The sequence below is a fragment of the Gastrolobium bilobum genome, unplaced genomic scaffold (assembly GCF_033153095.1).
Source record: "Gastrolobium bilobum isolate Gb01-03AN ecotype WA unplaced genomic scaffold, APGP_CSIRO_Gbil_v1 utg14285, whole genome shotgun sequence".
In the NCBI taxonomy this organism is placed as follows: Eukaryota; Viridiplantae; Streptophyta; class Magnoliopsida; order Fabales; family Fabaceae; genus Gastrolobium; species Gastrolobium bilobum.
In genome coordinates, this window is record NW_026897131.1 from 223,898 (window position 1) to 238,937 (window position 15,040).

The 15,040-nt window shown below is 36.1% G+C and overlaps 1 non-coding gene across 1 annotated transcript; it reads left to right on the forward strand.

Moving 5' to 3' along the window:
- Positions 1-2,549: 2,549 nt before the first annotated feature.
- Positions 2,550-2,655, forward strand: LOC133304411 (small nucleolar RNA R71). Its single transcript, XR_009750601.1, has one exon. It is a non-coding gene; the product is annotated as a small nucleolar RNA R71 (small nucleolar RNA).
- The last annotated feature ends 12,385 nt before the right edge of the window (positions 2,656-15,040 follow it).

Below are 15,040 nucleotides of genomic sequence, written 5' to 3' on the forward strand. Positions count from 1 at the left end.
TAGTCAAACCAAAAGATGGATGAAAAACCTGCACCGTGGAACAAACAGCAGCATATAGGATAAACTATATGTGCACAATAAAACATCAGAGTGTTTGGGAAATATACCAACTCAAATCAGCTAAATGACCCTAACATCAACCTATGGTCATAATAAAATAGCAAAAATATCAAAAACATAAACTAAAATAATATACAAGAAATCTCTGACAACAAGGAGATATAATCAATCCTCCATGTCATCCCCCTCAGCAGCATGGGATGACTCAGCAAATGAAGGATCTGGTGGTACTGGATGCATCGGTGCATGAGACCACCATTCCCAGATTTGATTCCAACCATGAAGCCAGGTGAAGAACTATTTGAAGTATTGTTTTCTCTGAGAGATAGAGTCTCGGTGTCTCTTTTCACAGATTCTCCTTTTGGCGGCCTTCAACCTCCGGTAATCTGCACACATCCTCCAACCGGTATCAAAGAGTTTCACCACTTCCTTTCTCATTACCTTCTTCATTGTAGGATTACGCCTCCTTTGAGGTTTCCTCATATGTTTGACATCATCCTCCATGTCAATTTTGTGAGTACAGAAAGAAGGATCTATACCTTCCAAATCAGAGATAGACCACCCTATGGCAGTCTTATGTTCCTTCAGCGCTTCAATCAACCTTCTTTCTTACTCAAAAGACGATCCCTTATTAATAATAACAGGGTAAGTCTCCTCATCACCCAAGAATGTGTATTTAAGAGTTTCAGGAAGCTCCTTCAACTCCACTTTAGGGGCACCATCTTCTTTGTCATAATCTTTTTTTTCAAGAACCTCCAACGCCACATTCTTTTCTTCCTTCAAAGGAACAATATCACGCGCTTCAAGTTCTTCATCAAGCTCTTGACTAGAAGATATTTCTTCTTTCACCGCTTGCTCTAGAACATCAAGTCTAAAACAATCGCCTTTGTTAGAAGATTGTTTCATAGAGTCAAAAACGTTGATGGTAATGGTCTCATCATTCATCCTTAACTCAAGCTTTCCATTTTCAACATCAATCATGGCCCGAGCAGTGGCCAATAAAGGTCTACCCAGCAAAAGAGGCATTTCAGTTCCTCCTTCCATGTCCAACACTACAAAATCTGCTGGAAAGATGAACTTGTCCACTTTCACAAGGACATCTTCAATTATACCATTGGGTTTCCTTAAAGATTTTTCAGTAAGTTGCAAGGAAACCATAGTAGGTTTGAGCTCAGATATCCCCAAAGATTTATACACTGACAAGGACATCAAATTTATACTTGCCCCAAGATCACACAAAGCTTTGCCAACATTTGTGTTACCAATGGCAATAGGAATATTAAAACTCCCTGGATCATGACGCGTATAAGGAAACTTCTTCTGTATTATTGCACTACCTCCTCAGTGAGTGTCACTGTTTGGCATTCCTGCAACTTGTGTTTTCTTGACAAAAGGTCCTTAATAAATTTGGCATAATTAGGCATATTAGCCAAGGCTTCAGCAAAGGGTATATTAACATACAACTTTTTGAAGATATAATGAAATCTGGCATATTGCTGCTTCTGAGCATCTTTCTTGAATCTTTCAGGATAAGGTGACATGTCTCTCACATATTCAGGACTCAACTCAAATTTCTTTTTTCCAGTAACAAACAGTTGCTTTTCTTCTTCACCTTTCTGAAGAGGCTTCTCAACAGTAGAAGGAATTACCAATTCTTTTTCTGGCTCCTTAACCTCCTTAAACTTCTCATCAGCTCCTACATTTATGTTTGGCCTTTCTGGAGCTGCCACCACTTTACCACTTCGAGTTGTGATAGCCATACAATCTTCTTTTGGATTAGTAATTGTATTACTAGGGAAGGTACCTGGAGTTCTATCAGCAATTTGCTTAGCCAGTTGGCCAATCTGATTCTCCAAATTTCTGATAGATGCATTTGTATTTTTTGTATTGGCCCTAGTCTCTTCCATGAAGGCGTTAGAATGTTGAGCCATTTGTCCAACTAACCTATCCAAATCAGAAGGTTCCTTGGTTTGGATTGGTGGAGGCTGCAGATAGTTGTTTGATGTGAAATCAAGACCAGTGCCTTGAATCCTCCGTTGATAATTACTACCTCCAGCAGAAAAATTCTGACCTCGTTGAACATTTTGCTGCTGAGGTCTCTGATCATACCAGATGTCATTCACTAGCATTTGTTGTGGAGAATCAGAAGCCATCAAATAAGGACATTCATTAGACTCATGATTGTCCTTGCAATATTCACATACAACAGCAGTAGCTTGAGCCTGAATACTAGAAAGCTGCATATTGTCAAGCCTTGAAGTCAAGTTTGTTATTTGCTGAGATAATAATTTGTTTTCAGCTAGCACCACATCATTACCTTCCAGCTGAAGGATACCTCTCTTAGGCTTGGATGACAAACCTTCATTTTCATTTGCAGCCATTCTTTCAATCAGTTCAAGAGTCTCATTTGCTCTCAAGGATTTAATAGTGCTTCCTGTTGCAGCATTCAACACCATTCGAAGAAGATTCTCACCTGATTTCCAGCAGTCAAGTTATAATGAGGACACCTCCTCATTAAATCTTTGAATCGGTTCCATGCTGCACACATAGTTTCACCCTCTGATTGAGTGAAATTGGTGATATCATTCACCATCTGATTGTATCTCTCCATCGAGAAGAACTCAACAAAGAACTTCTGAGATAAATCATCCAATGTAGGAATGCTTCTTGCAGGCTGTCTTTCCAACCAATTAAGAGCCTTTCCCTTAACAGCAAAGGGAAACAATCGCAACCGGATTGCATCATTGGACACTTGAGGATGTTTGGTTGAGTCACATATCATCAGAAATCTGTCTATGAATCTGTGAGGATCTTCATTCTCCTCTCCTCCAAACTAAGCTCTCTCCACCAATTAAATGTTAGAAGATTTGAGCACCCAAGTGTTTTTAGCAATAGTAGGCTGAACAATGCTTGAGTTGGGTCTGTTAAATGCTGGAGTGAGAATAGTATCCATGAATGGATTGTTTGCATCATTATTTTCGGCCATGATTTGTGGTTCTTCAGGAAGAGTCTCTAACTCGTTTAATGCAAGCTTCTTCCGAGCGAGTTTTCTGTTTCTCTTTTCAGTCTTTGTAATCTCCGAATCAAATGGAAATTCTGCAGTTTTGCCTCGCATACAACTCAGAAAGGAGATTAGTAGAACTTTTCAAATAAAAATAAATAAAATAAAATAAAAGTATTCACAAAATCCAATCTTAAAAATCAAAATTATATGATATCAGAAATGCCAATCCCCGGCAACGGCGCCAAAAACTTGATGCTCACCGGCAAGTGTACCGATCGCACAAGTAATACAATGATAAGAAAAGTATCGTCTCCACAAGGATTATGATCAAATATCAAATAATCGTTCTTTTTAAGATGGAAGGAATTCAAATAGATATGAAAATTTGTTGTTGATTTGGATAAAAATAAGAACTAAAAGTAAGAACGTGTTTTTAGAATTTTTGTTATAAAAAATAACATAAAAATAAGGATTGGTTTGTAAAAGTATGAGAAAACATTGTAGCTAAAGTGCACCCACCAAATGATTCTCGCTTCTTACTTTTGATTGATTTACAATACTCATTTATATAATTACTCGGATAAATTATTATCTAAAAATATTCAGTAGTTAACCCTCAATTCCTTGCAAGATTAACCCTTTAACCCCAATTCCTTGCAATGTTCATCATGGCATTAAGCAATGAACCCAATAATTTAAGCATCTGTAATCAAATATACATCTATTCCTAGCATGCATATAAATTGTTATCCTACCCCCTTTCAAGATCAAAACCCCAATATTTCTATCTAGGGTTCTAACCCTCAAACTATCATCAACTATTAGATTGATCAGTTCTAACAACGAAGACAGAAATTACGCACAGGGTAGAGATAAAGATAATTATATAAACGAATAACTATAAACAAATCCGTTGTAACAAGGGTTCACATAGGGTTCGTGACCCTAACTACAATAAAAAGAAACTAGCCAACCATTATCATAACTGACCTATCAATATTCAACATGAACTGAAAATTGGAAAAGAGAAGAACAAGATGAACAAGATCTTCCCAAGACTCTATCTCTGAGCACGACCGTCGTCTCTCAAGAATTAGCGTTTTATTTTTCTGTGTAAAGTCTCCTTTTTATATGCCCTCTTTCCTTCTTCCAAGTTTGCCCTTTTTAAAACGCGGTACTTTTGTCTCGCAAACTGGCGCAGATCCACGCCGCTGTGGCGCTGGACCGCGCCAACTCTCTGGAATTTGGCCCATCAATTTTTATGCAGCATTGAATTTCCACCCGAGTGGAATCAGATCACTAAGCTTTTCGTAATTTCCATATTTTCTTCTTTTTCTACCTATATAAACACAACCAAAAGGTGAGAAATATCATTGACGTGGAAAAGTCAATATAGTAAGCAAACATGTTTATAAACTGCTCTTTTATGACTTAATCCTTATCAATTTTAGCTTAGAAAACTACATCTGCCAGAGGCATATCAGTTTACAATTAAGTAATATTTTTATTTTGTTATTAAGCTTGTGGTATATCCAAATTTTTTTATCTTAGTATTCCCTAGAAAAAATAAAGAATACAAACTTTATTCATGATAAATGTTATCTATATATGGAGACAAATGAGTTCCTAAAGAATATTTAACTGAATATCAGTATACATGTAAGATTAAGATTGGAAAAAATTAAGAGGAGTGTGAAATAAAATTAAATAATATTATAAAATTCATAAAATATTATTTTTGAATTTTAATTAACTTTTTTTAATTGACGACCCGCTAACACACTATAAAACAGAGTAGGTTCATTTTTTTAACTCATATTCAACGGCGGGCCAACCCATATTGCCACCTTTACTTACAAGTAACAATATATTTAGATAGGCAAAACAATATCTAGAAGCAACTTACATAGAAAGTAAGAAATTTAAAGAATTGAATACACACATTAGAAATTAAGATGATACCAAGAACAATAACAAATAAAATTCAAAAAAAATGTCAAATTACAACCAGGATTATTATTCCACTCTGGTGATGAATAAACCTAGTGCAATGGAGTGCTACGTCTATAATGATCTGAATAATTAAATTATATTAATTGATAATTAAGTTGTAATTAGAGGGTTAATTAGATGAAAAATCTAAATTTAGAACTAAGTTATTTTTTGGGGCAAAACTACAAATATTAAAAGTTTTGGGACAAAAATACAATTATGCAAAATTGGGTAAAACCTCCAAAATAAATAAAGTTTGGTACACCTTATCCAAACTCAATTATCCCAAATCATATGTTAAGTGGTTAAAGTGAGTAAGTGTAAATGTGGAGAGTAGGGGAGGGTAAAGAGGTCTTTACCTACTTAGATATTTTGATCCCAGTCAAAAGGTGACTATACATTCTCTTTCCTCACTTTCTCTTCTCTCCATCGACATCTCATCTTCTTCCTCTCATTCCCACGTGTTCAACATCTCAAAGAGAAAGAAAGCTTCTTTTCTCTCTTTGCTCTCAACCATGAACAAGAACCAAGGGAACCCTAAACCCTCTACATCCTCTTCTACTCACCTTGACCATTAGAACCCAAACCTAGAGATCAAGTAATAAAAGAGAGCAACAACCCACTCACCTTATTCACCTTCCTTTTGTGCGCCATTTCAAGTAGACAAGGAGAAGGACCCCTCCATTGTTGGAAGCTTGGAGCTTCTTCCTTTACATGCTTTAAGTGGTAGAGGTAAAGACCTATGACCTACCTTGGTTCTCTTAAGAGTTATGAACTTAGAGTTTTTAATTTTAGGGTTTTGATTATGGGTTGTTAGGGTGGAAATTGATGGTTGTTTTGTATATATTTGGTGTACGAATATTGACTCTTGTGTTTAATTGTTGGAAAAATCACTGATAGGACAAAAATTCGTTCCCATCTAGGCTCATTTTAATGGTAAAATTCTATATGTTCCTTCACCTCGTGAACCACTTTTGCATTAAAAACACATGTTTAAATCTTTATAACAAAAACACACTAAGGAGCGGATGATCAGGTAATCATTTGAGAAATATAGGAAAAAGGGGAACGGATTGGTTTATTAAATACACCTGCTCCACTAACTCAATATCTCTTACCACTTTGCAAGAAACGTTGAAAAGAAGCTTCCAAAAAGCATAAAGAGATACAACAATCAAGCAAGAAGAAACGTGTACAGCAAAGAATAAATAGTTCCCATTGGGCAAGACGAAAGCAAAGCATGGAAAGTATAGAAGGAAAGGAAAATCTCAACAATAAGTGTCTCATCCAGCAACTTGCTTCCCAAAAGAGTACTGTTCACACCGCCCCTTTCATGCAATCAAGAAAACAACTCAAAGGAAATTACAAGCTTTGCCATCCATTCTTCTGGCCTATAAATATGATGTTCCAACACAAAGAAAATCATCGAATTTCTTAGGAAGAGATCACTTAGTATAGTTTCAATTTCTGTTGTATAGTTTTTAGCAATAGTTAAGTGACAACAACTCTTTCTTCATTCTATACCTTCCATTTGAGACTCCTCACGAGCAACCTCCATAGTTCTCCATTTTTGTTTTCATGTAACCTAATCTTGTTTCTTATTAGTATAAGTTGTTATTTCTTTTCTCTTTCAATCGTTATCTCTGGACTGAATTTCGGGTCTATGAGACTTCAATTTGGAATAATTATGTTTATAGTTACAGCCATGAGCTAAGTTATTTGTGGAACGGAAAAGCTGTGAAGTTCTTAAAAAACTATAATCTTTTGTATTTCTGTCATTAAGTGGCCTTTATAATAACACTGAAACTTAAATTACATGAAGCATCAATGTTTAAGAGCCAAAAACTATATTCAAAATTTTACCACTGAATTTTTGGCTTGAGTAGATTCAGTGGCCAAAGGAACATGGCATGGGCTTTGTTTTGGGGTATTATCCTCGGAGGTTAAACCGTTGGAAGTTCTATGTGGACACTTGTTTGAGTGATGGCTCATTGAGTGGTCCTAGTGCACGGGGTGTATGGATTGATGAACTCCAGGTTGCCCACCATTTATATTGTGTTATATTATACCTTGTTGTTCTAAGTTTTTATCATTTCATGCAAGCAAGTTAACTTAAAGTTGGAGTAATCTCCAAGGGCCCTTAGTTTACTAGTATTTATTTCTCACCCTTGTTGGAGAAATGTTTCAGGTACTCATTGAGGAAGAACTGACCATCTCTGGGAAAAGAGCATGCCTAGCTATTGAGGCTGATTTCATCTTTTGATATTTATATATCTTTTGAGGGGTTTTGCTTGTATATCTTGGGGTATAGATATTTGTAAAACCAATTCATTTGGGGAAGCTTAAAGATGTTTTATAACTTGTAAAGCAAGCTTGGATTGATGAATACATGGATATCATACTTTTGGATGTAATGTATTTTGAATCAAGGAAATTAGTTTGTACAATAATCACCATGATATTTTTTGATAAATCCTTTTATGAATCATTCGTAATGTGTACATAATGATTGGTTCTTTTGTATAGTTGATGGCATGGTTTATTAGGTGAAAGAATTGTATTCATGCTCTTTAAAAGGGGTTTAAGGCACCAAAATGAACCTTAAATTTTGGACTTAGCATATTAAAAAGCGTTAGTGGGTCGTAAAATGCGATAAGGGCCAAAACCTTCGAGTTGAGGGTGCTACAATGCGTTGCAGGACACAATAGTGCATTAAATCAGAGTAAAATACCTGTTGAGGGCATTATAGGGCGCTAAAATGCGCTTAAAGGCCAAAACCCTCAGTTTGAGGGCGCTAAAGAACGCTCCTACTACAAGCCAATGTTGTTTCGTGCGTTGGAGATAGCATAATGAATTAAGCATTTCTCTAGTTATAGAGCTCAAATTGAGTGAGACTTGAAGCTAACTCAAAGACCTATAATTCTAAATCTTAGGACCTATGCATGAGAGGATTAATCATATTTTCGTTTTGAAGTTATTGCCCCATTTCCAAAAATTCTATTTGAAGCAGTTGACTTGCGACATGCATAATTTGAGATGTACAAATCCAATTCAGGCATATAATATTCTCTAGAAAGAATAAATAGTCTAGTTTATCATGTCCAAAATCTAGTAATTTTATAGCACCCATGAATTTCCAATAATTCCTCGTAAAAGGGCTAACTTGCATGTAGAGGTCAATATAGGACAGCTGGCGTATGAGTTGTATAACTTCGGCTATACTTAACCAAATAGTTAATGTTATACCTTGTTAGAAAGCCTGAGATATTAGTTTAACATAGTAAAATATTAAAATTAAGGGTAAACCTATGTACTCTCAGTTTCAAAAATGATAATGGCGGTTCAGTTCTTAGTTTGACAATAGAATATGTTTTTTTTTATCGTCTTCCAGTGGAAGGGCTTATGGACTCTATTGTTCAATTGGTTGATGTTTTAAGGGTATGTGACCCTAGATGAGTTAAATGAATCTCTTCCACCATGATTTAGAGTTCCAACATGTATACCCATCACTTAAGGGTTAACAAAGATTTAATCTATCGAAAAATGAGTTGAATAAGTGAATGTATAAGTTATATAGATTATAATTAAGTTAAGTTGAGTTGAATACCATGTTTACGAAAGGAAAAAGTTAACCACATTTTTATATAAGAATAAATGGTTAAGTCACTAAGTGTAAGTGACAAAGTAAAGGAATTTTCTTAATGATTTCTTAATTATTTTGTTGCGTTTAATACCATAATGAGTTAATATACCAAGTGTACACATGGTGTTATAACATCCAGACTGAAGTACTCGTGGAGAAATTTTATTGATCAAGAAGCAAGATTTTACACACACAAAAGATCAACTAAAATAATCAAAAGACTATTCTAGTGTCTTGAGAGCTCCAAGGTCCAAGGTCCAAGAAATATTCTCAAGATGAACCTATTAGGAAGCAGCTAGGGGGAGTCCAATTCGGGGAGACTACTATCCATACATCAAATGAAGCTAAGTGACAAACCCACAACAAATGGTTCCAACACCATATCTGAACACAAAACCTGAAGGCTGTAGGTCTATGGGTTTTTCCATACTTATACGGTTCTCACTCACTCTTTGTCTAGCCAATATGGGACTTCACACCACTACTCACACTTGAATATCTCCAACATCCTCCCCTCAAGTGTGAGGCCCAATATCATGCTCCCCACTAAGGGCAACTTCAACAGAAGTCTCTTCTCTTCAAGTATGAGTCACACTAGTCTTCTGTGGAGGTCTTGAAACATCAATATCTCCCCAAATACTTGGTCCAGCCAAACCATTGGCTCTAATACCATTCTTACGAATGGTACGGGGCAGCCCAAAACCCTTTGCAAGGGATATTTTCACCAATGAGTCAAATGATAAATCACAATAAGTGGGCTCCCCCGTACAATTCCTAACAGTGGTATCAAAGCCTATGGTTTGGCTAAACCAAGTATTTGGGGAGACAATGATGTTTCAAGGCCTCCGTAGAAGGCTAGTGTGACTCCAATACACCAAGCCTATTAAAGGCAAAATAAAAACTGAAAGTACCAATGCAGAAGCTCATTACAATGCTAATCAAGAGCCTCATTACGCCACTAATAACAACCTCATAACACCACTAATAAAAGCCTCATAAACTACTGATAACACCCACATTAAACATCAAGATTATTTAACTTCATAATTGACATAAGAAAATGAAGAGACAATTGACTCTTCAACATTCTAACTGACACAGGAAACTAAAGAGACATTTCAACATTCCATCCCTTATACCGATTTTTGCTAACATTATGTGCTTGACAAAGTGACAATTGGTTGCTTCTTTGATGCCCATGAAATAGCACATGTATCAATCATAAAAACATAACCTGATGTGCTCTTCTTATCATTTTGATCTCCTACATAATTATCGTCAATAAATCCCATTAAATCAGATTTTACACCCTTTTTATAAAATATCCGAAAATTTCTTGCTCCTTACAAGTAGCAAAAGATTTTCTTGACAGCTAACAAATGCATTTCTGTAGGATTCTCCATATACCTGCAAACTCACAAAATACATTATGTCTGGCCTTATTGTAGTGAGATACATTAACTTCCCATAATTTGTTTGTAGAAGGTGTTGTCAACCTTTCTTCTTTCACGATCTTTATGTAACTCCAAGCACATCCAACTGGAGTGTGCACAGGATTACAATCCTGCATCTGAAACCTATCTAGAATATCTCCCACATATTTCTTTTGAGAAATAAAAATTCAATCACTTGATTGTGCTACACTTATGCCAATAAAGTAATGCATCATACAAAGATCAGTCATTTCAAACTCATTCATCATAGACTTTTTAAATTCTTCAAACATAAAAAGTGTATATTCATAAGGATACTTTGTAAAACCAACCATAAGAAAATAAGACTCAATACGACTATACCAAACTCGATGGGCTAGTTTTAGTCCATAAAGTGCCTTTTTCAATATGTGAGAAAAAGATTGTAACACCTCATGTATACTCGGAATATTAACATTACATCGTATTAAGCGGTGCTTAATTAAAAAAACGGAATATTCTTTTTCTTTTCAATTATGACGTCATTGTCAATTACCAACTTGATTACTTAATCAATTTCATAAAATATCGCCTGTATGTAAATTGCAATAAGACATCTACTGAAATACCTCAATATATAGATAAAGTGTGTATCTAAATCACGGCATTACATCAAGTAATCCGGACAATATCCTGATACATTATTACAACTCCAAAAGACTCAAGACATAAACAAGACATAATAATACTATGTGTCATGGATAATTCTCATGCTCACCAAATAAACATAGTAAACAACAAGTCTCAACATAATACTCCAAAACATAAACCGAAGCTATAAGCATAAAAGCAGCATGCAAATCCAGCATCCAATCATGGCAGCATAATATAACAGCAATCTAACTCAGCTACGGCCTCCTGCCGCCTGAGGTCTCAACATTACCTGACCCTGAAATAAGCATTCCCCAAACGTGGGGTGAGATCTCTAAACTAGAAATCTCAGTAAGACAAGGGGTCCTCAAGGATCTTCCACCCCAAGCTCACTTACATGTGCAATATAAGTTCAAAAAGCATTTATATCATTATCAGTTCCAAAACCATGTAGTGCAATAGATATCTATGGCATGTGTGTAATCACTATCTACTGGTCAGAGAAATGTAGGAATACGTCTATTCCCTACACGTAGTACAAGGAACACCGCTTGCACCTCACCCACAGCCTCACCCTCTTGTATGTTCTACATACTCAGGCTTACCGTATAGGTGGAACACCTCCATGCATATCAACAAGGCACTAACATACAATAGCTCAACAGCATTTCCAAAACATCAAAAGCATGTAACACAGCATGCATATACCATATCCCCATGGGACATGGTGGAACCACAATATGACTAAACCGAGGACACGAAAGCTTACCTCTAAGTTAGCTATCCAATGCCACAAGCTCAAAGTCCAATCACAGCAGATCACAATCTGATATGGACCAAATATAAATCAATAACATGTACCACATGCATACAAATTAAAGACAACGCATTTTCATTATGTTTTCAAGTCTTAAAGCTTCTAACAAAGCCACAAGCCCTTAATCCCATGATTCTGGCTTAGACCAATACATACAGAAGTTCAACTTCATCAAACTAGGGTCCACAAACCCCCAATAGCCTACTGTACACAAAGCACAGCTACTGTTCTGCGAAATCCCAGAATATCCGAATATTCCTCGGGACCATATCCGGATATACAATATCCGGATATCTCACTGTCCATATCCGGATATGCAATATCCGGATATACAGATTCACATATCCGGATATCCAATATCCGGATATCCCAAAACCACATATCCGGATATCCAATATCCAGATAACTGTTCGACAAATATCCGGATATTTCACGACAGAATGCAGTTTCTGGTTTTTCGTGAAGATATCCCTTAAAGGTTCCCTTTTTACCGATTTTAAACACCTAATCATGCATTTCTAGGCGTGTTCAACATTACCTAACAACAAGTTATCATCTTTTAGTCATTAGATGCATCAAGGTACCATTTTTAAGCCTTAAAACTCAAGTTAAAGGTTGGTACAACATACCAAGACTCAAAACTCAGAATGGAGATGCTCTTGGAGCTCAACACAGCCCCTCAAGTCTGACTCAAGGAAGATGCACGAAAATGGCTTCACAAAGGTTGGTTCTTTAACACAAAGGTCACCACTTGGACCTCCAAAAACCAAAACCAAGCTTCTCCCAACCCAAAACCAACAAGTCAGCAACCAAACCTCCCTCGCACAGACTTCACAACTCAGAAACAACACCACAAACCCCTTCCCAAAGTGACTCTCCCTCACATAAGTGTTTAAGGAGAAGAAACCACAAAGAACAAGGAAGAAATGGCTCCAAGACTCTCAAGGAAGAAGAACACAACAATGGAACAGTGCCAAGGTGCACTCAGCCACCAAGTCACGTATAGAATTCTGATCCTAGGGTTTTGTGCCCATAATGGGAGTATTTATAGCCCAAACACACTTAAACACACAGTATTAACTTTAATTGCTACGTTTAGCATTTTAATCCCAAACTTTGGATTATGAAACTACATAATTTTCTAAGATTTATCATATTTATCTTATATTTTTCTGAGCACCTATCTGGTACGCGCTTTTCAAAGCCAGTACCGGTTTCTAGCACCAGTTCTCATTATTTGGACTTGAAACTCGTTTTACAAGTCCTACATATTATTCTAGTAATTATCATGCACTTAATTTAATTTTCCGGGATACTTTTTCGACACGCATTTATACCGACTAGCATAACCGGTATCTGCACTTTTCTTCCGAAAAACGACTTTCAGCATTCTTAATCACTTATTATGATTATTAAGCCTCATAAATAATTATTAGGGTCAATTATGGAATTATTTCCTATTTTTGCATAATTAATTAATTAAATACCTTAATTAACGGTGCGGGTTCTTACAAAGATCACATTTTCATTCATGCGGTAACTATATAAGTGGTAGTAATTCTTCTTTTTCTCACCCGAGAGAAAATTTTCAATCTATCTTTAGTTTTGGTGATCATTCTACTGCGAAAGTATAATGGGAAAATGTGATATCAAAATAAGAACCAAGAATGGTTTTGTTGAAACAATATCTAATGTATTGTATGTTCCTGATTTGAAAAGTAATTTATTGATTGCTGAGCAATTACAAGAAATATGTTATGTAATCACTATTAAAAATGGTGCTTATAAAATATGACTCTGTTAGAGATGTTATTGCTATTGTTCAGAATAGTTCAGACAAATTGTTAAATTGAAGGAATTCAATCTAGTTTAAAGGAATCCTTGAGCTCGAATTTTGTTTCCTAGTCTTTCATTGCAAGTTTTGATTATGTTTGATTGTCTAGCATGTTTGGTGTATGTTTTGAATATTTCATGTTGCATGTTCTTTCTTGAAGCATTTGCATGAACATTGTTGAGATATATAGTCCCACATTGGTTGTATGAGCCAACTAATGTGGGATTTATAAGGCCTTAGGCACTCCCACCCTTTGAGCTAGCTTTTGGGGTGGTGTATCCCAAGGTTCTTTAAATGGTATCAGAACCTCGTGTCCCGGGTTCGATCCTCGCCGCCCCCACTTTCTTTCAAGTGGAATTTCTTTGTTCGCACAGGTAGGTGGGCCTGTGCATTGTCCATTCTTCAAGCCCAATGGGCTCTCGTGTGAGGGGGCGTGTTGAGATATATAGTCCCACATTGGTTGTATGTGCAACTAATGTGGGGTTTATAAGGCCTTGGGCACTCCCACCCTTTGAGCTAACTTTTGGGGTGATGTATCTCAAGGTTCTTTACATGGTATCAGAGCCTCTTGTCCCGGGTTCAAACCTCGCCGCCCTCCACTTTCTCTTATGGAATTTCTTAGCACAGGTAGGCTGGGCCTGTTGCATCATCCACTCTTCAAACCCAATGTGAGACTATATATCTCAACAAATGTAAAGAACCTTGGGATACACCACCCTAAAAGCTAGCTCAAAGGGTGGGAGTGCTTAAGGCCTTATAAACTCCACATTAGTTGCTCATACAACCAATGTGAGACTATATATCTCAACACGCCCCCTCACACAAGAGCCCATTAGGCTTGAAGAGTGGATGATGCAACAGGCTCAGTCTACCTGGGTTAAGAATTCACTTGAAAGAAAGTGGGGGGCGACGAGGATCGAACCCGGGATACGGGGCTCTGATACCACTTGATAAGAACCTTGCGATACACAACCTCAAAAGCTAGCTCAAAGGGTGGGAGCGCTTAAGGCCTTATAAACTCCACATTAGTTGCTAATACAATCAATGTGAGACTATATATCTCAACAAACATAAATTATTTTCCTCTTAATTTATGGTATGAATTTCAACGTATAAAAGATAGTGTTAAGAGATAATACTAAATTCAAACACTTTTTTATTCAAGTGAAAGTTATTGTTATAAAATTGTAAAATTATTTTCAAAAAAACATATTCCAGATGTATAAGAAAAAGTTATAATTTTATGAATAACCAAAATATTCTATTTCCATTCTATTTTTTACCTCATAAAATCATCATTTTATGTTCATTTGAGAAAGTCTATCTTTACAAGCAACTAGCCTCCTAGAAAGTCTATGGCACCTGAACCAACATGTATAACCTTCACAAATTTTTTTTTCTTTTTCTTTTCATTCTCGTTCCTCATAAAATGTTAGTGACGGGACTTAATTTATTAGTTGTTTTGCTAGACTAGTACTCAATATTTCTCCTAAGATAGTTTTCAATATATATATATATATATAGATATATTTCTCCTTAGATTTTATAATCATGCTCATATTTGTGCCTCTTACTTCTTAAATTACTTGCAGTACTTCATTTTTGCATATCCCAAGAACAATATTAA